This window comes from Camelus dromedarius, chromosome 21 (assembly GCF_036321535.1).
Source record: "Camelus dromedarius isolate mCamDro1 chromosome 21, mCamDro1.pat, whole genome shotgun sequence".
Classification (NCBI taxonomy): domain Eukaryota; kingdom Metazoa; phylum Chordata; class Mammalia; order Artiodactyla; family Camelidae; genus Camelus; species Camelus dromedarius.
In genome coordinates, this window is record NC_087456.1 from 28,912,708 (window position 1) to 28,934,945 (window position 22,238).

The following is a 22,238-nucleotide window of genomic DNA, read 5'->3' on the forward strand; positions in this document are numbered from 1 at the left end:
AACGTACAGAGAGTTCCCATATGCCTCTTTTGCACATATTAGTGTAGTGCATTTGTTACAATTAATGAACTAATACTGATACGTTGCTATTAACCAAAGTCCATACTTAGCATTAGGATATACTTTTGTATCATACAGTTGATACGGGTTTTGACAGATGCATAATGTCCACCATTGTAATATTTATAGAACAGTTTCTCTCTCCTAACTCCCCGGTGCTGCATCTGAGTTTGCCTTCTCCTCCTCCCTGTGCTATGCTACACCCCCGGCAAGCACTGATGTTTTTACTGCCTCTGTAGTTTTACCTTTTATGGAATGCTGTACAGTTGGAATAACACAGAATGTACCCTTTGCAGGCTGTCTTTTTTTCACATCGCAGTATGCATTTGAGGTTCTTCTATGTGTTTTTTTGGCTAGATAATTTGTTTCTTTTTATCTCTAAGTAATATTACATTGTGTGGACATACTGTTAGCTTAACCATTCACCTACTGAGGTCATCTTTTCAATTTTTGGCAATTATGAATAAAGCTGCTATAAATGCTCATTGACAGGATTTGGGGGTGACATAAAATTTCAGCTCATTTGGGTAAATATCAAGGAGCATGACTACCAGATCACATAGAAAGAATATGATGTTTTGTGAAAAGTGGCAAAGCTGTCTCCCAAAGTGGCTCTTAGCAGTGTCTTTTATAGAGTAGCTTTTAATTTTAATAAATTCAATGTATTAATGTGTTTTTCTTCATAGATTATAGTTTTGGTGTTATATCTAAAAACTCATTGCCAAATTTAAGCACATCTAGATTTTCTCTTATACTGTCTTCTAGAAATTCTATATCTTTTTTTTTTCATTTTACATTCAGGTCAATGATCAATTTTGAGTTAACTTTTTTGAAAGGTGTACATTCTATTTTTGGACTTTATTTATTTATTTATTTATTTAGACATATGCACATCCAATTTTTATGCTACCATTTAGTGAAAAGACCATCCTTTATCCATTAAACTTCCTTTGCGGTTCTAATTGGTTAACTTAGTTTTGTCTGGGTCTATTTCAGGGCTCTCTACTTTGTTCCGTTGATTGATGTGTCTATTCTGATGTCTCCTTATTTGATGTATTTCTCTCTCTTTTTTTTTTTTTTTTTTTGTTAAAGGTGTTTTCTGTGACTTCCTGAAGACCATACCTAAGTGTTTGAAGGGAAGGTTGCGCATAATACATCCATTCTAACATTTCTAACTCTCTACATTATGTGAAGGAATTTCTGGCATTATAGTTCCATTTAGCAAAGTCACAAATGAATCCAGCTTTTAGTCAAATAATGGTTAATAATCAGTTACTTTCAGATCTTTGTGTTAACGCATTGAATTTAGAATCTCTGGTAATTGCATTCGTATCAATAAATTCAATCATATCTAAAACTGCATTTCTCTCTCTTGAGTCTAGCATCCTCAGAACCTACTGCCACACATATCTACAACTAACCAGTTAGAAAAATCTTACAGTTGTGTATATCGTTATGAAAACCTTTTCTTATTTAGCTTTTTAAGTGCTCCCTCCCTCACACCAAATTCATGCCGGGGTTTGACATTATAAGTCTTGCAAGGTGATATGGTGAGGGTGGAACATAAGAAGGATTGAATTCCTCTTGCCAGGTACTGTCTCAGGCAGGGTTTTTCACAAGGTCTTACAACAAGATAGGAACATCTTCATTGTGCAGAGGAGGAGCCCAGCATGGGATGCTCAGGGAATTGTGTGGATCCCGGGAAATTTGAGTCATCTGACTCTTTTTATATATCTTTGTTGTTGTTGTTTCGGGGGTAGGTAATTAGGTTTACTTTTTTATTTTTAATGGAAGTACTGGGGATTGAACCCAGGACCTCGTGCATGCTAAGCATACACTCCACCATTGAGCTATACCCTCCCCCTCCTTCCTATATATTTTCATTCCATTCCAAAGAGCCTATGGGGTTATATTCTTCCTCAACAATGCCCTAACTTTCCCTAAAGGAATCTGGTAAATATTTAATTAAAAATAAATAGTTAAAATTCCAATAATTCACAGAATCAAATGTTGAGTTTGCTTTCTGGCTACATGAATGTTCTGGCAGCAAATATTAAGAGATTTTTTAGAATGCTTATACAAATTTCATTGTTCTCAGACTATGCCTTGATCTGAGAATTCAGGATTTTTGAGTATATTATTTCTTTCCCCTAAGCCTTCCTGCACAATTAAGAGCATGAAACCAGTCCCTGACTCTTACACAATGAATCTGAATAGCTCGTTAGTCCCCCCATAGGCTTGCTTTCAACGTGTATTGTATTCTAAGCAGTTATAGGAAATGCACGTATTTATTTTGTCACTGCATGCCATGTGATAAAATTTCATGCTAGTTGAATTGTTATTGTCTTCAGCAGTTTCCTGCCAGATAACAATTTTCCCATGTATTGGAAGTATGACGCTGGCCACCACTTAACAGCCCTCCTAATGTGTGCTCTGGGACCCTAGCTGCAACAGGAAAATTCACTTTCCCTCCTTTATGCAAAAGTGGGATTTGTTACAGAATATTAGGAAAAGCTTGACACGCAGAAAGTTACACAGGAATAAACTTGATTCTCCTCCTCCTGAGACACATCCTCAAGTCTCAAGAGAACTGGCCCCTTGAGGAAACTGCTGGCGCTGCACCTTCCATCATCAAGCATAAAATGAACGGCGTTCACCTGTATGAAAACCGCTTCCCAGCACCAATTCACTTCAGCCTCAGCGAATCAATCAATCACACAACTCCTGATGTTCTTCCAATACTTTGTCACAAACCACACAAGCAACGCTGGGGTCGCTGCCCAAAGTCCCTGCCACCAGTCACCTGCTATGAATCAAATTTTTGCGTGCCTGAGTGGCAGAGTATATAGGTCACCCATCCACCTTTTATTTGCCAGGGAGTCTGAGAATTCAAATTCTGGTTTCTATCTATGAGAGACAGGACTCATGGAAATTTCCCCAGTTATGGAAACACTATTCAAGAGGTGGTCACAGATATGACAAGGGTCATTACAGGAGCCAGGGAGTACATTAGATGCGTTCTTGTTGTGTTGATGCATTTTGGTTCTTGACTTGCACAGGCTGCACTGTTGACTGTCCTCATGACTCCTGGCATCACCATTCACTGTTTATTGCACATTTGCGGGAATTTTGTCTCCTCTCCTGTTCTCTTGAGTCGACCCCATTCATGACCCCAGTACAAGCAAGTAGTTATTAATGACTGTGATGCGGAGTTTTATTCACTGTGATTTCAGATAGAAAATTATGACTGAGGGTTTGATACTCTGATTTTGAAAACGATCCCACCTTTAAAAAAGATTCCTTCTTTGGCCTTGGGTTCGAATGAACGGTGTGAAGAGAGACGCAGCATCAGTAAAGACCCTGGCTCCAGGCTGCTGGCGTCCGTCTCTACCTGGGCCGGCAGTGACGCTGACACACCTGTTATTAAAAGAGGTGCTCAGGCAGCAGAGCGAACAGCCACAGAGACAGCAGCTGCGGGAAAACCCCAGCGGCCAAGGAGAGCATACAATCATATCTGCTCTCTAGAGCAAGATTTCTGAACCAAGGGTGGTGAAAATTACACACACTGGGCCCCACTCCATCCAATGTACCGATTGCATTGGCCTGGGTTAGCGTCTGGGCACTCTCATTTATAGACAAACAAGCGAATAAATGTTCCATGTGATTGTGAAGGATGCTCTTTGTTAAAAACACTGCTCTAATGGAGGAAAAAATAATATATATATATATTTGTAGAGCTAAGAATGGAAAGGTTGATATTCTATATTTGGTTAATACCTACAAGGAAAGACAAGATTGGGAGTGTCTGCCTTCAGTTGTCATCTCAGAAGAAACACTGTGCAGACGTATGTGTAGGGGACATAAAGGCAATAGTCAGAAAGAATTACAGCTGTACTTCTTCAATATTCCGGCAATCAAAATACTGAAAATGAACATAACACTATCTGAACTCTGACCATAAGGGGCAGATTGCAATACTTTTTATTATTTCAAATTCTATAGTTCTGCTGCAGGTCTATGTTTCTGTAGCTAAATTCTATTTCTTAATATTTCTTTGCACAATAGCTAATTAGGTGAAGAATGAAATTTTACATAGGAAATAGAACCTTTGAGCTATCTTTTGAGAAGATAATTGATTTATGGTATGTCTTATTTGTCATATAGGATATATGCTTCCTGTTATTTTGAATGCAAATAATTCTATATAGTAAAGTGTGGAAATGGGCCCGTGTGTGTGCAGATTCCAATAGAACATAATGTCAGCATTTGATATTTCATCATTTCTCTTTGGTTATCCCCTTTGAGCTTCTAAGTCCTAAAGCGTAAGTGAAACAGTAACTAGGCAGATACTATTCCTCACACATTTCCCTCCAGCAGTTCTTTTGGAAGTCTAACAAGAATCAGGAGGTTTCATTTCTGCAGGTATAACTTCCTACATTCAGATGTTACTAATCTTAGGCTCAAAGTTCTTGAACAAATTGATAAGATCTTTGTAGGAGGAAAAACTATAGGGTTTTGAAACCCGGACAACAAAGACGGTGGAAGGCACGGATCTTAACCTCTATGTATTGAGGGCAGAGTTAAGTTGATTAGTTATCTGGGTTTGATTTGGAGGGCCCCGGGTTTCTGTTGACTCCTTTTGTTCAGTGCCTGGTGGATGAAGCTGCTGAGTTTTTAATCTCACATATTCTATCACAGTATCCATTAGAGATGCAATCACTCAGCTGTCAAATCTATTTTGGAAAGGATTTTGGAGAGAGAATACAGCAATTTATTCTTTACTTCTCTGAAGTGATCGTTTCTGAAAATCGCACTGCAAGCATCCACAAGGGAGGGTGTACTACAGTCTTTGACAGCATCAGTTTGCTAACCTTATCCAATAAAGAGATTCTTTTTACAAAGGGTTGTCATATTACCTCACCTCATGGTGGTATTGACCCCTTTGGGAAAAAAAATCACTTTCAGAGAAATGCAAAGAAAATATTATGTTTGAAGGGTAAACACGTATTCTCGTGTTTTCAGGGTAACGTGAGCAATGCGGCAGGCATCTGATGTTGGCTCCTCATCAGTCTACTGTCACACGCAGTACACAGGTGCGTACACTTCACAGAATGTACAGCGCCCGATAACCACCCCTGTCAGAGCCAGAATACTCACTTGTAAATAGTATTCCTACTTCGGGAATATCTGTTTCCTGTTTTACTGTTAATGTGTTTCTCTTGACTTCATTCCATCTTGAGATTCATTTCATTGACAGTGAACACTTTAGCCACTCTATATCCTCATCTGTTTTGATTTCTATATATATTGATTTGATGATGATTTTGATATAAATCAGTTTGATATGTATCAATTTGATGATGTGGACACAACAAGCATTATTTTGCAAATGTTTCGAGTTTTCTGAGCTGCTGTGGCTGAAAACTAAAGGCAGAAATCTCATAAAAGTTAAACATGTACCATAGAGGCTAGTGGGTTGGAAGGAATGCGTGGGAAGGGGAGAGATGGGGGGAGGGAAGCTTTGGGGGGAGATGAGCTAATATTCTGTAGTCCACTGGAATATTATAACTTTAAGTAGAGTATCATGGTTCAAACCAACATTTGGTTTTTATATATCTATAACCTTCTTATACACAAAAATCTAGGAAAAGTATATTATTTTTTATAAAAAGGGCATATTCTACATGTATCCAAGTTTTAAAAACACTTCTCATGTTTTATCAGAGTTTAAGTTTTCAAAACGATGCATACGAAAATGAACTTTTTTTTAATGGACAAACCAGAAGAGATACAAAGTGGAGGAAATTATTATTTTTATTTTATTTAACAAAATAATATTGTCATTCATTGCATTCTTATTTTAGCTGCTTTAAAAGAACCAAGAGGATACTGCTTTGGAACATGAGAAAAGGTTTTACTTACATTTTGAATATATATTCCAGTCCAGTCATCTATTAGGTGAGACTTAATATTCCATTCATTCTATGCATTTGGATGAAGCCATGGTTTTATTCTTCTGCCTCTTTTGGTATCAAAATAGGCTGACAGAAAAAATAAAATACGTTGTTAAATTTCAAGAGAAAATTCAATATCTATTGTCATTTTGAATGGCAAGACATTTATCTTACAAGTTCATAAGGTGAATTGAAAATGGAAAACAAGCCTGGTTACCAAATATGGATTTGTCAATTATGAGAAAGATACCCTAAAAATATAAAGAAAAATAATTGTAATTATCTATGTCCAATATGAAAATTAATCTGTTCAAATTGCTTTTTTTGTTTCCCTGGTCTCCTGTCCTTCTATCTGAATGAAGCAGGTACTTATAATTACATGCAGCGGTGCACAGGGTCCTCCTTCCCCCTGATACCAAGCTTTAATGAATTTCATTATTCTTTTTTAATTTACATACTCTTGCAGAATAAAGATTCCCAAATCATTAACTAATTTGATATGTCTGAAATACCAATTCAATTGTCTGGTCCCCAGAGATTTTCAAATATCTTGTTCAAACACCTCTTAACTTAGTTTCTTAATTAGATACACCGTGATGGATGGGCTTTTATAGCATAGCCTCAGAGGGACGGCGAATCAGCCTCATTTTTATGACAATTTAGGAGACTTAGATTAAAAGTCATTTAAAACAATCAAGTCAGAGTTTATGAAAAAAATATTAAGGGTCCCATGAACAAGTGTTTAATTTATACAGATCTGAAGTAATATAATATATGTTACTAATACTAATCATATTCGGGAAGTGTAGTAAATATTGCTAAAAATTGTGGGGTTTTTTTGATTATAAGGAAAAATACTGTTTTACAAAGATATATCAGGTTTATAGAGAACAGAGTTGACATTAAAAATTATAATAAATGCCGTGAAAATTGTTGAGATTTTCAAAGGGCCTATGTTTCTGCTGGCCTCCACAGGGCCTAAAAATAATATTATTTTTTCTGTATCATTCCTTCTGTGTAAAAAGTGTATAAAATGTGTTAAAAAAAAAAAACAAGATTGAAAACAAGAGTTTTGTAGGTGTTTTGCTAAAAGTTGTCTATATTTTTATAATGGTATTATATGTGTTTAGATTTTGATTTTATAATGACATATATAAATATCAGGGTTCTATTTTATAGATCATATCTTTGCAAATCTGATTTAAACTCCTCCAGAATTTTATGCATTTTAAAAGGCTTCATTTATTTTTGTTAATAAATTTATTCTCCCTAGTCACAGAGAGCTAAACCACAGGCTATGTATAGTGTCACTTTCTGCAAACTGATGAGTGTATTGCACTTGAACATTATAGTAGTGATAATTTTAAAGAATTACTGGAGATACTAATTTTGTCATATTATGCTATTTTATAAGAGCCTGGCGAGGAGCAGGTGCTCAAAAATTATGAGCTCAATGAAAGAATTCTAAAGTACATTTTCATTTTCAGGATATCCACTAAACTGTTTTTCCAGCTTGGCAAAGAATTGTAGTGGTGGTGACGGGATGTGTTTATATTTAAAAAGCCAAAATGATTAAAAACACAAAAGCAATTAAGTACTTTAATATTCTTACATATATTTGGTGTAGTATAGCAACCTATAAACAATTTTTGTAGTATGCACTACTTTCTGTGTGACTCCAGTATAAACCAATCTGTGTTAGGTAATACCTCAAGCAAAAGTGATGGCTTTTAACATACAGCCAATAGACAAATTATTTAGTTTCAAGCTTCTGGAGTTTGGAATTTCCAGGAATGGCCTATTGGAATCTCTTGGATGAAATAGGATGATGAGGTGGCAAGAACATTCAACTCAGGCTTCCCCCTGCATCAATTTTAAACCATAATTTCAACATAAAGAAACTTCAGTTTCTTTAATCTAACTAGGCTGGGCAAGGTCTTATCTATAAAATTCAAGGATTTTGAAACTGTACTTTTGTGGTTTGACTATTATAATGTAGTTATATAGTAATTTTATGTTTGTGGAATGTATATATGCACACAGAATATACATATTATGTACATACTTTATATTGAATACATACATGTATAGAATCAGTGTGTAAAGACTGCACATTATATATACAATACATATTGCATATAATACATATTTTGTACATATGGTATTTATAATATACATGTGTACACATATATATGTGCACAGAAATATGTATACAAAATATAAAATACTGTACAATCCATAACTAATAAAATCATTCACAGTTAATAAATATTTGCCTATCACATTACTGTTAAGCTAAAAATTTGGAAGACAAATTAAGACTCAATTGACAGAGGAATAGATATAGATGACAGATAAAGACATGTACATATAAATACAGACAAGCAGATCATTAAATATTATATATATATATTTAGTAAACATACCAACCCTGTGAAGTAGGTAGCATTATTATGCTCCATTTATATGTGCGGTAAATGGCAACTGAGGCACAGATTGGTTTAGGAACTCGCCCACTGTTGTATTATAAATAGAGGGTTTGTCCATGTGTTTTACCCACTCCAGTGTCCTTCACATTCAATCTTATCCATTTCTCTACTTCATCTTCCAAATAATTTATACCATTCATTTGTTACAAATAATGTCTTTCCTCCCTGCCTCTCATTTAAAATTTTCCTTCAAAAGTCTAGAACTTACTTTAAAATGCATCTCTTTTGCAAATGTTACACGTAGCTCAGAGCTATCTAAGAACCTACATCAGCTCACATCAGCCAACAGTCTTTACATTCAGTAATTGGTGCTTCACTTCAAGGAAGCCAGTAAAAGTCTAGACTTACACAATAAATAAATTAGGACACAATTATTTTACTTATTTATAAAAATTGCCACATTTTTCTTTATCTCTCTTTTCTCATGCTATTTAAATAGGTGACAAAAATTAACTATGTTTCTAGCATATAACTATAATGTAACTAACATTTTCTAAGATTCCACCTGCATCAAGCTTTGCCCATCTTCAGCTAATCTTTAACTCAGCGGTGAGTTTTCCTATTTGAACATAAGTCAGATAAGCTTACATTCTGCACCAGGTCCCACAAGATCTGCTTCTTATTCCATTTCCCTGATTTTTTTGCTTGGTATTTATCACTATTAACATAATATGATTTTACCTGTTTTTCTTGCTTATGAACCGAACCTATCTCTAGAATGTAAGCTCCAAGAAGGAATTTTTATTTGTTTCACTCAATGCTGCACTCCGAATGCCTGTAGACAAACCTGGCACATAGCAGGATTTCAATAAACATCTGTTCAATGAATCAATGATTGATATTCTGCAGAAGACACAAACTTAAGCATTAAAGCTGTGCTGATTTTTCCCTGTTACCTTCTTTTCTTTTTTCTTCCCTTGTCCTCTGCTCTGAGCCCAGAGAGGTTCACCTTTCTGGTCACCTCAAAGACACCTGCTTACCTGCTGACTTTCAGTTGGATTCAGCCGGGGGATGACACTGACAGGAAGCTGAAAAGCAGGAGAAGGAGGAAGAGAGAGCTTTAATTTACTCCTCTTCCTTCCTTCCTTTTTCTCTATAGGGATTCCGGGATTCTACCAGGATTTCATCTTTCTAAGGGTCAAGCTCCTCCCCCTTGACCAGCTTTTTTAGGTTCTAGAACCCTCTTCTCCCTCCTGCCCCTTCAGATAAGGTGCTGATGGTTAAACATGGATTCTCTCTCATTTCTTGTGGAATTTTTTAAACTGCTCTCACCGCTGCTAAGAATCTCTTCGTTAAACCTCTTTAATCTTGTTTACCTTTCTGATAAACCCTTCTGAGATTGCCATCTGTTTCCTGCCTGAACCCTGTCTGATAGAAATGCGAGACATATTGAAAGGTCACATGAATAGTAAGAGAAAGCCAGTGTATCACTGAATTCAGGAACAGTGTCAGATCAGTTATTTCCAGGTCAGATGTCAATGACTTTACACAAATTCAGAAAAGGGCTTAAAATAGTCTGTGATACCAGTTTCTTCATTTATCAAATGAAATTATTGGTGAAATACTTTTCAAGCTTTTTCAATTGTCTAATGCACATTAAATTAAGTGAAGAAAAAATATTGTAGCAAGGCTGTATGAGTGCTGGCTGTTTTGACTTTGCTAAATGATACAGAGACCTGTTAATGTTTTGCGAGACATTATCTCTAATTCTTCACTCAAGTCTTGTTTTAGCCTCATGTTTCACTGTCTTTGCTATGGCTTCATGGTAGAAGCAATGCACTTTTTTACAAGTTGACCTTGGGATTTCTCATATTATATGTCTGGGCCAGGGAAATGCTAGCAGGAATGATGAGACACGATTTGTTAAATATGTCTGGGAAAGATGGCTTGCCCTCTTGTGCTTCTGTGGCCTGCCATGAGGATAGCATGTCTCAGACAGTCACCTGTCCAAGGAAATGTGGACTCACATGGAATGGACCTGAATGCCAACAGAAATCTGAAGCTGAAGGCAGCCAACCTATAGCCTGAGGCAGATCTGTCTCACTAACTAGCAGTTCTGAATGTGAGAAAAATACATGCTTGTTATTTTAAGCCATTGATATTTCAGATTGTTATGCAACAAAACTTCCCAATGCACTATTTCCTTCTTCTCAGTGTTACAAAATGGAAAGTTAACACAAGTTTAGAATTAAATTCAAGAGAAAATTCTAAGTTAAAGTAAATTAGTAAAATGAAATTAGGCTTTTAGGCAATGGAAGAAAATGGTGAAATGAGGAGGATTTCTGCTTTTTACCATGAAGTGACCATTCACTGGTACCAGATTTTTCCTTTCCCACAATTTAAAATTGAAAACCACATAGGGGACTACTGGCAACACAAAATGTGATTCATGAGAGAGAAAAACATATTAGGTGAATGCTACAATTTCGCCCTGACTCCTGCGTGGAAGCACGTCCCAGATAATACTGAAAGGGTCAAGCAGGGCACAGCATACTGCATTGAGGAGGTAGAGAAAAATTGTGAAAAATCATACAGCCAGAAGACAATAGGGAACATTTTAAAAATGCTGGAACAACAAACAAATGGTATCTCAACAATTGTTCTTTCTTTTCTCCATTGCCGGATGTTCTTTGCTTAGCCTTAGGAATAAGAGGACATATTTATATGATAAAAGTAATTGAGGACACCAAAGTGCTTTTATTTATGTAGATATCACCTTACCCTGCTAGGATGACAATTATCAAAAAACCAAAAGCTAACATTTTGGAGAGGATGTGGAGGAATTGGAATCCTCGTCCACTGTCACCAGAAATGTAAGTTGGTGCAGCCATTACATAAAACAGTATGGAGGTTTCTCAAAATACTAATAATAGAACTATTATATGATCTATCAATCCTACTTCTGGTTATATGTCCAAAATAGTTGAAGTCAGGATCTTGAAGAGATAGCTGCACCCCCATGTCCACGGCAGCATGACTCACAGTCGCCAAGATGTGGAGACAACCTAAATGCCCACTGATGGATGAATAAAGCAAATGTGGTACCTAACTACAATGAAAATATTATTCAGCTTTAAAAAGAAGGAAATCCTGCCTTATCCGACGACATGAATGATAAGTGAGATAAGCCAGACGCAGAAGAATTGCACTGTCATGGTTCCACTTATAAGAGGTAGTCTAACTCATAGAAACAGAGAGCTGCATGATGGTTGCCAGGGGCTGGGGTGATGAAGAAACGGGAAGCTGCTGTTCAGCTGGTATAAAATTGCAGGTAGGGAAGATGAACAAGTTCTAGAGGTCTGCTGTCAACATAGTGCCTATTCTTAACAGTAATTAGTTGTGTACTGAGAACTTTATTAAGAGGATAGATCTCAAGTTAGTGTTCTTACCACAATAAAAAATAAAAATCAAAACTAAAAAATATTAATATTTAATTAATTGAAAAACAAACATAAAATCCAACATATCGCTGTATTATACATAAATATTTAATTAAAGATAACTATATATAAAATCATGAGAGAGAGGCAATGTTCTAGACTTTGAAAATTTCTGTAATGTTTGTGTAAATATAAGATAACTGGATTCTCAGATTTATTTCTGCATTCAATCCATTGTGTTTTGTAATGTTCAAATATATGAAGAAAACCTGGCGTTAACACAGACAAGTAATTTGAAAAGTTAGGAGAATTTTAAAAGCCTTTTCAGATAATTGTAGATATTTTTCTTTGATATAATGTCAAAACTTGGTAAGTGGTAGCTTCTTAGAGGTTAATTTCAATAAGAAATCTGAGACCATATTAATGTATTTTTTGTAATTTGTTACATTAAAATTCATTAGTCTATCTTGTACTTTGAATGGATCTTTTCCAGGTGAATGGTTTTGTTAACATCCTCCACTGGTCACTTAAGAAAATATCAGTCCACAGAATTATGCAGAACTTCCAAATATATAAAAAATTATATTCAAAATGTATTGTGTAGTTTATAATTAGACATAAAATATATAGCAATTATTGTCCAAAGGACAGGAAGGAGAAAATCAAAGTATATTCTTGAAAGACTTTACAAATTAAGTGTTGTGGTATAATATTTTTTGAAAGTGGACTGTGAGAGAAGTATTGAAAACTTCATTTACAATTGCAAATTTATCTACTTATCCTATCAGTTCTATTAATTTTGCTTTATATAAAATATATCAGATGCATGAAATTGAGATTGTTATAACCTCCTTCTAAATCACCCCCTCTACCATAGCATTTTCCTCTTTATCCATGGTAATTTTTCTTCATCTAAAATCTACCATGTCTAATATTAATGTTACTTCTCTAGGTATCTTATGAATAGGTTTCACATAATGTATCTTTTTCAATCCTTTTAGATTTAAACGTATTCATTTTAAAAGTGAGTTTTATGTAGAAAACTTACAGTTTAGTCTTTGTTCCCCCATTATGATAATCTCTGCCTTGCTCTCCTGTAAGGTCTTTTACATATGATACTGTTATAGACTTGACTGAGTTTAAATACACCGTCTGCTCTTTGTTCCCTACTTTTGCTTTTGTTCTTTGCTCCAGTTTTTGCTCCTTTCCTACCTTTATTTGGATGAGTTTAATGCTTTTCAACATGGTATTTTATCATTACTATTGGCTTGGTAATTATATGTATTTTTTCTTTTTGTCATTGCTCTAGGGTTTACAAAATACATTTTGTAAAATAAACTCAATTTCCAATTTCAAATAAGTATGATAATATAAATCAAAGATTAACAGCAATATCAAAGTTTTATTAGTAATTAGAAAAATTTTGTTTACAAATCATCTTATTTGCACTACATTAGTTTTGAGAAAGTTTTGTTCAATATTCTTTTATTATTACCCACCTTAGAATATAATAGAAGCCCTAATGAACATATTTTCACAAATTTCCAGTTAGTGTACCAATAAACACTCATTATATTTAAGTAATTTTATTAATCTCTGGACTTAATACTTCTACTTCCTGTCAAATTGATTTTTTTAAATGGCATGTTTTCCTGTAAGTCTATTCCAAACAAAATTCATTTTATTCCAAGTAAAACCATACTGAATTATGCAGTAAATTTCTGAAAACTTTATCTGGAGCTGACAATGAGGTAATGGTTGTAGCAAACATCAAAAACCTACTTTGGATCTGAACTCAAGTGACAGACCAAATGTGTGTGAATCCAGACCAAAGCTGTGCTCAGATTTGTGTAATTGAAAGACATGAGAGCTAGAGATTAGAAACTGAAAGAATAAGAATAACCTACCTGAATTAAACTGAAACACAGAGAGTGACATTAGGAGCACAGAATTAGAAGGCAGAATGAATGCTAAACAAAGACTTTTCAGCATTGTCAAGAATGTCACTGAAATATTCTCTCTGTGGGACATTTGTAGCAATAGCCAGCCTTGTACTAATGGAATAACAATGTATAAAAGCCATAAAAAAAGAACAAAAGGTGCAACTTACCAGAAGATATATGCTCAGTATGTAAAACCCAGGTAAAAATACACCCTTGACTACATGCTTCAAAAGGTAGCCCATCAGGCTGTGAATAGAGAAAAAAAGAAATAATTCAGAGAGTAATTCCTTTAAAGAGATAAAACAAAGTCGCAAGAAAAAGAACTTCTGCTACTATTTCCATATGAAATACTGTGGAAAGAAACCAAAAAACTAGACAAATTTCCAATTTATATATTAATAAGAGATACACCTCCAGCTACTTAGGTCTTCATATTTTACAAAACGTTCATTTTTACTTTTGTATAGAGCAGCAAGCTATCACATGTGAATATTAGTAAGATACAGCTCTTTTTTAAAAAAAGTTTGTATTTTATTTTTATAATAAAAAGTAGTTAATGTAACAAGAATTAGCAAATTATTGGTACAACTGTTGAATTTCTTTTATGAAATGGACATTATCTTAATGCCTTTATGCAACATCTGCAAATGAAAAGTGGATGCCTACTGACAACCGGTGACCCAGGCTGGTTTCTGATGGAGTTGAAGTCACTGCATAGTTTGGAATTGTTTCAGGGACTGTTTATTTACCATCCCTTTCATTTCCATTTTCTGCAAAAAGTCTGTGGAAGAATGGCTGAAGACCACTCAGTGCTTATTCCTCTGCATTCAGTGGCCCAAGCAGTGGGATTTGCAGACTTGGCTTCAGTGGCCGCTGTGCACAGCGGTCCTCAGCGGTCCTCAGTGGGGAAGGGCTGGACAGGCACAGAGCGCACCTGCCGCCGTCAGACCAGTCAGCTACTTCGGATCCAGTAGCAGTAAATTCAGGATCTGGAGCAGTCCATCCCCCCTGAAATCCTCCCTGGTCACAGCCCCGGCCTGCTCCTCCTTCCCGCTCTGCTCAGGACCTTTGCAGACGCAGAGATCAGGCAGGACCTCTCGCAGGTGCTCATGGGAAAGGGAACCACGCATGCCCAGAACTTCCGGGCGGCGTCCACTACGTCAGACGCATGGAGGGAGCTCCCTTGTTGCGAGGATGGTCATGTCCACACGGCAAGGAGAAATAGTTCGTGTCACCCGGAGCAGTGGTAGGCAGTAAGAGGCCTCGGGGAGAGGCTGGAAGCAGTCACCACCACGGGTCGCGGCTCCCGGAGGGCCGCCTGGATCTGGTTAGAGAAGGTTCCTGCAGTGAGGGGACCAGCAGGAGTGGCTCCCGTGGCAGCAGCCACCTTCAGCACAGCTCTCTGGCCCGTCTTCCTGGAGGATGTGGCACTGACATCAGCTGGGTTTTCAGTGGCAGCAATGGCAGGAGCGGCCAGCAGAAGCTTTTCCCAGGATCTCTTCAGATTTATGAGGTTAAGACCATCACTTTTCCCTTTGCAGGTGTTCTGTTCCATTTGAAAGTCAAGGCCGATGCCACCTAAGGGGGTTCCTGTTGCAAGGAATTTGAGGACAGCCATCTTCTTCATTTTCAGGGCTCTGGACATTGTGAAAGTTTCCCTTTAAGTTTTGACCGGAACCCAGAACAATGCTGTATGAACCCCTCTCTGGGTAGCATGGAAAAGCTTCGAAATCTAATTTTGGAAGCCCTCATATACAAACCTAAAGTACAAGCCACAGGTTAAGAAGACACCTGCAATCCATTTAACAACAACAACAACAAAATTCATATCAAGAACATAAATAGAACTACTTCAGAAAAAAGAAAAAACCCACAATTAAAAGGTGCTTATGTGCTATGTGTAACTCTTGGAAGAAAACAGGTTGATCTCAGTGTTAAGGGTGTTTTATTAGTTGCTAAACAAAGTTTTAAGTTCCAATACACCTCCTATTTTTCCTATAGCATTTCCGGGATTAGGGGGAAGGGACATTTATAAATATATTTGAAAACTATGAATAATCTAATAAGCATAGACATGAATAAGCAATTTACACAGAAATTAACATAATGATGCATAAATTCATACATAATTTAAAAAATGCAAGTCAAAACAGCATTATACAATTTGGCAAACATTTAAAAATATTAATTTCTAGATCAATCTTTGTAAAAAAATGATCAAAATAATTAAAATATGTGAAAGGTAAAAATATTTTCTGACCTATCATTTCCCTAGCTAGGAATGCTCTCTACTCATATATGCAAGGAAATACATAACATATGTTTATTCTAGCAAAATTGTTATTAGCCAGAAGAAGAAATGTGCTAGTTATTCTATAAAATTCTATGCAAAAATTCTATGCAACTATTGAAAATAATTTGAAAATTATAAAAACAACAGAGTATTTCAATGCTATGGGGAGTGTATTATTATGTCCTGTTAGAAATCATTTTGCCAAAGACATTGAGAGCTGGATTAAGAAACTGGGTTTGGAGGGTAATATTTCTACTCATTATTCCTTCATTCATCCACTCTTACAAGATTAAAAGTAATACAGTTGACACCCTTGAACAATACAGGTTTGAATGGCTCAGGTCCACTTTTATGCAAATTTGTTTCAATAAACATAGTACTTTTAGTGTCGTTTTACAGACATTTAAATTAACTAAGTGTGGGGAAAAGTTTCTGTTGGATTAGAGATCAAAATATATGGAATCAAAAAAACAAGGATTTGAGTCCTGATTCTGTACAAAGGGGGGTCAGCTTGCTCTCCTTGGGTGAGTCATTTTTCACTTCCTTTATTTTTTGAGTCAGAGATGGCAGTACCAAACTTTCACCTGGGGAACGAGGGTCAGCACCCTCCTCAACCCCCTCATTGTTTAAGGGTCAACTGTATCTCATTTATTAATTCGTTCATATCATCTCTTTATTCTGTTCACAGATATGTATTTCAGACACAAAGCTAAATACTGCTCATAAAAGAGAAATTCACTCTTGTTTATTTTATCTGATCTTCGTTGCAGTGTCTTGTCTAGCATAATTGGTACTGATACACAAATTAAAGAACAAAAAGTAACCTTCCCTTGAAGAATTGCAAAGACTCCTCTTTGGGGTATATCAAGGAGAAAAAAAAAATGGGTGTTTTCCTTCTGGGCAGATCTAGCCACATCACACAGAACACATGTCTGTCAAGGAAGGCAAAGCTACATTATAGTTATAGCTCCTGGCCCTTAGGTCAGGCACTATTATGCAGAGTGTATCTGAGAACGTTATTCAGAGACGTTAAAATTTGGAAATTATATTGCTGAAAATATAGACATATGATTTAATCAATTTCTGCTTCCATTTTTCTCTATCACCTTATTTATGTATGTTGAAATGAACCAATGCATTAGTATGGCAGCTGGAAACTCATTATAAAACATTCCAGATAATATATCGTCTTAAAATCTTTTCACTTTTATTTGTAGATTCTGTGGAAGAAGGGATCTCCATCATTGCTCAGCAGACAATTCTCTGATGTTTAACAAAAGGTAAGCAAGACCTTTGTTCTCGATTGAGACCATTGTGAAGTCAAACATGCGTACTGTGGTCCTGTTAAGAGTTCGAGAACAGTGAAGGTAGTGGAACATGCATTCTAACAACTTAGGAATAGTTGAAATATTAGCCAGAATCAGATAATAGAATTTCTACTGCCCTTTGGAAGTGTTTAACACCAGTTGCTGGGAAAGTTGCTGGCAAAACTGATTCTAGGCCCTAAAAATATTAACAGAAACCTGGAGTCAGGAGACCAGAGTGGGGAGCACCCACACCCTGCAAAGATAGCAGAGCCACACAGGAAGAAGAAAAATTCCTCTTCTTTCCCAGCAAGGACCCAGTCAGTGAAAATCCAGGGACACTCTGTTTACTACGGCCTTCCCAACTTCCTTTTCCTGCTGAACAAGCTTCTCCTTCCCTTGCTGTGGGGGGACTAGCGCGTGACTCACCATGGTGGCTGACCTCAAACTGCAGTTCTCTGCTGATCCCAAGTAAACTTATCTCTGCTGGAGAAATACCTGGCAGTCTGTTGGTTTCAGATCAGCAGGTCTATACCCTTGTCTTCTGCTGTATGCCATGAGATGCTGAATTCCATGAGATCTCGGGTGTTGAGGGAGTAAGAGGGGTGAAAAAGAAAATCACCTTTAAATAATGTTTAGTTTGCCTGACTTCTCTTCCATAGTCTTCAGGTATGTTTTCTAAAGGCTTTATTTGAAAAGTACTTTTATTTAGCTTTATTTTAATTAAAGGTTAGTAGTACTCTAGGAAAGTCAGTAGCAGCTGAAGGGGAACAGAATATGTCATCCTGAAGTGTGCTTCTTGGACATAAGGATATTTTGAGCTGATTATTTTTTAAGAAACAGCAGACACAAGAACAGTTCTGAAAATGAGTAATAGAAATTACCCTTTTGTAGGAGATATTTACATTTATAAGGGATATCTCTTTTTTTGTAAGAGTGTCTCTACCGGGAAAAGAGGATGATGATTTGAAATCTCTATGAACTGCTTATGAGTGAAGAAGACTTAAACCTGCCTAAAAATCTTACCCTTGTTTACTGTGCTTTTCTTAATACACTCCCATAACTGGCACTCCATCAAAAAAAAAATCTTCTGTTGTTTTTAGCTGGAGATAGTATTTGAGGTGATGGCTTGGGCCATTTTGGACAGTTATTTAGTTTTCCTGAGTATCTTCCATGCTTCCATGTATACAGTAGTTATATATCTTATTAAAGTTGTTTTTCTCCTGTTAATCTGTCTTTATTACAAGAGGTATCTCAGCCAAAAATCTAGAAGGGTAGAAGGAGAATTATTTTTCTTCCCTTACACAGCACAGGATCGAGAGAATGATTAAAAAGAGAAGGAAATCAGCAGCTTTTGTTTCATCAGTAAAGGGAACTCATTTCAGAAATTAATTATGTTTTGCATATATCTCCGTAATCAGCATTTGTTTAACCTGTAATCCTTAATGAACCTATAAGAGTATTGCTACCTCGTGATTTAGTCGTTGAGAAGATGTACATGTAAACAGGCTAACTTTGCTTGCTTGTCTCTTTGATAACTTCTTAGGAGAAAGTTTTGCATTTTGCTTTTGTCTTAAGTTTATTTTTCCAGCTATTTTGAATTTCCATACCTTTGGTTATTTTTTAAAAGTCTACAAGACTGAGCGCTTACGTTACATTTTTTTCTCATTAATTTAGCCAGTATAGCCTACATAAAATCAATATTGAAAGATGCTCTTTAATGTATCTTTTTATAATATTGTGGTATTTATATGTTAAAATTCTGTGTAAAATGAAATCTGATAAGATGACAAAGACTTTGATACAATGCTAATTAGAATTGAAATTTTTAAAAGAAAATTGCATAATTACAGTTCAACATAAAATGAGAAATAAATTAAAGTTAAAGGAGTCAAGGAGTTTGATAATTAATTCTAAGTCCTGATTTAAGTTACCAGATGGGGAGGGAGCTGTAAACACGCAGCTAACAAAGACATGGCTTAGGGGGAGGGTATAGCTTGGTGGTAGACTGCATGCTTAGCATGTGCAAGGTCCTGGGTTCATTCCCCAGGATCTACATTTAAAAAATAAAAACAAACAAACCCAACCCCCCAAAAAGACATGGTTAAAAACTGTGCTTCATCTTTAAATGCACATGAATAAAAATATCAATAAAGGAACAAAGAAGAAACAGTATTATCATTATTAAATACCTTTCTTTACTGAAGCTCTGATGTACCAGAGGAGTCATTAGTTTTCTTCTTTCTGTCTTCTGTCTTTTTTTTTTTTTTTTAATGGTGTGTCTTCCACCCTAGGGAACTAGTTTCTTATATTCTAGACTTTTAAGTTTTATTTAGGAGGGAGTAATTTAAAAATAAAAGACACTTGAAGTATCAAAATAAAATACAAATCAACCTTAACTTACTCTCGCTTAAAAATAAATTTAAAGCAAAAACTCACACTTAATTAAAACAAAACCTCTCATTTACTGGTTCTAAATAATTTGTATGAATTGACTCAAGAAAAATTTCATACCACCACTTATTATAACTTTCATGTTAAAAATGAGGCATCTAAGGAGAAAAAGAGGTTCAGTATTTGCCCAGGATTTCACAGTGAACAAATAACTCTGTCAAAAACCTGCATAATCTGGCTCCAGAAATTGTGTTCCAGCCACTGTGCTGTTCTGTCATAATCACTGTACAATGTAATTTCTCAATATATTACAACAGTGATATGTTTTGCACACAGATATTGATGAAAACAACCGTGACATGGATTTTCTATTTTCATTTTGATCAAATATTAAACACTGCCTAGCACCACAAGGCAAACTGGTGAAACTTTAAAAATGTGTTTTTCGTTATTTCCCAATAGAATCAGATATATGTTAAAAAAAATCAGTGACTTTATTGTTTCTATATATCGTTAAGGCATTTTCCTGTATAGTGGTGCTGTGGACTCAAATGAAATAAGTGGATTTCTAGGTTTTGAAACAAGAAAGAAAACGTCTTTCTCTTTTAAGCAGTATGTTTAAGTGATGGAAGCCTCTGCCCTGCCCTTGGGCTTTCTTAATCTTCTGTCTTCCCCTGTGCTAGGCTGTGCTAGGAAAGTCTGAAAACCCCTAGAGGAAGAAGCCTGTTGTATAACAGATATTCTTCCACTCCTTCGTAGAGGTGCGCTCCTCTTTCTGCTTCCCCTGTCCTTTCTCTTCCTTTTTTCCTGTTATCTTATTCAGTGTCTTCTCATACTTTGTCTTTCCCTTTTCTTTCCACTCTCCTGCCCTTATCAGTAGCACCTCTGGTGGGTCTGCAGTTTCTGTTTCAGTTTAAGCTACAGAGCACAAATCTTACAGAAAATCCTGTGATAGCTACTCTAGAATTTAATTGTGTTCTAAAGTGTAATTATTATTCAGGGCTATTTTATCTAAAGCTAGCTCCAGCACTAATATCTTTATATTTGTGAAAGAATTTTGACATGCATTTTCATATTTGTTCCTTATAATACTTGGATAAATAAACACTTCCAATGAAGGAAACCAATAGGTTAAGTGATGGCCTAGAACCTGAAGGTTGGTAATTGAACAGGAAAGAGAACCTAGCCCTGACCAGTCACTAACCCCTCTCTCTGCCACACCCCTCCGTGGGCTGAAAGGTCAACTGAAAGGGATCCATAGAAACTGTGTTGCTGCTCTGTGCTGTGTACTACTGGTGTTCAGAAAGAAATATATGATATTGCGTCTCGTGTACCTGGGGGCCTCCAGCATTCGCGTGCACTCCTGATTGGAGTACAACCCAGGTGAGTGTGCACTCACGGTGGCCTTCAGAGTTGAGGAAGGATTCCCTACACCAAAGAGCTCCATCAGTGGTGCTCTGCAGACCTTAAATCAGAGATTTCAGAGTTGAAGACGTTTAAGTCTTTGAGAAGTTCCTATGTCCCTAGAAGCATTAAAAACACACCATTTAAGTTTTTAATAGACAGCTAAGACTTCAGTGTGTATGGCATGAGATGGACACATGGTTTGACTGTAGAAGACTCCAGGAAAATTGAGGAGGAAACGCTGCATGTAAAGGAGTGAGGATGGGAGGATGTGGGATCCTAGTTTATCACACTTTTAATTAGTGCTGGGGTAGCTATCAGTCTTACCTTATCTCTATTTATCGTCATCGGAAAGTAGCATCATTCACTTCTAGAGAATTATAATTCACGTGCTCTCTAACTCACAATCATACCAGATGTTTTTCTGAATTATTTTTCCTCTTTTGAAATTGTCCTGTAATCCTACAAACTCCTTGCTTAAAAGCCTCATTATTTCAGGGACTGACCAGTTAAATGTCCAGCAACTTTGTCTGTTAGGCTCCTCATTCAGGCTTATCTATGCATCCAAGTTTTCATATTAATTGACTGATTGATCCCACCGTATATTTACTGAAAGGACACTTACTCTGATCCAGTCTATGCCTTACAAGAAAAACTGAATAAATACTGTTCACATCAAAATACACACACACACACACACACACACACACACTATATATATATATATAGAGAGAGAGAGAGAGAGAGAGAGATTTTTAAGATATAGAACTCAATAAAATGATAAAGTTCTGTGTCTCTAAACCATTTTGTGACCCAAACTGTAAGTCGTGTGTTTCTTCTGTGATGCTAAATACTTCCTGTAGTACCATCTATTACTAACGCTTTCTCCTCCTACATCACTAGGCACCTGACTTCAGCCAGTCTAATGAAACAGTCTCATCCATGGTGTTAATGACTGAGGCAAACTTGATGTATTAGCCAATAGTCTGTTAGGTTTATCGTAGACGCACAGAACTT

General features: G+C 36.2%; 1 pseudogene; it reads right to left on the reverse strand.

The window, feature by feature from the left end:
• Positions 1–14,604: 14,604 nt before the first annotated feature.
• Positions 14,605–15,471, reverse strand: LOC116148720 (small ribosomal subunit protein uS2-like; annotated as a pseudogene).
• Between the last annotated feature and the right edge of the window lie 6,767 nt (positions 15,472–22,238).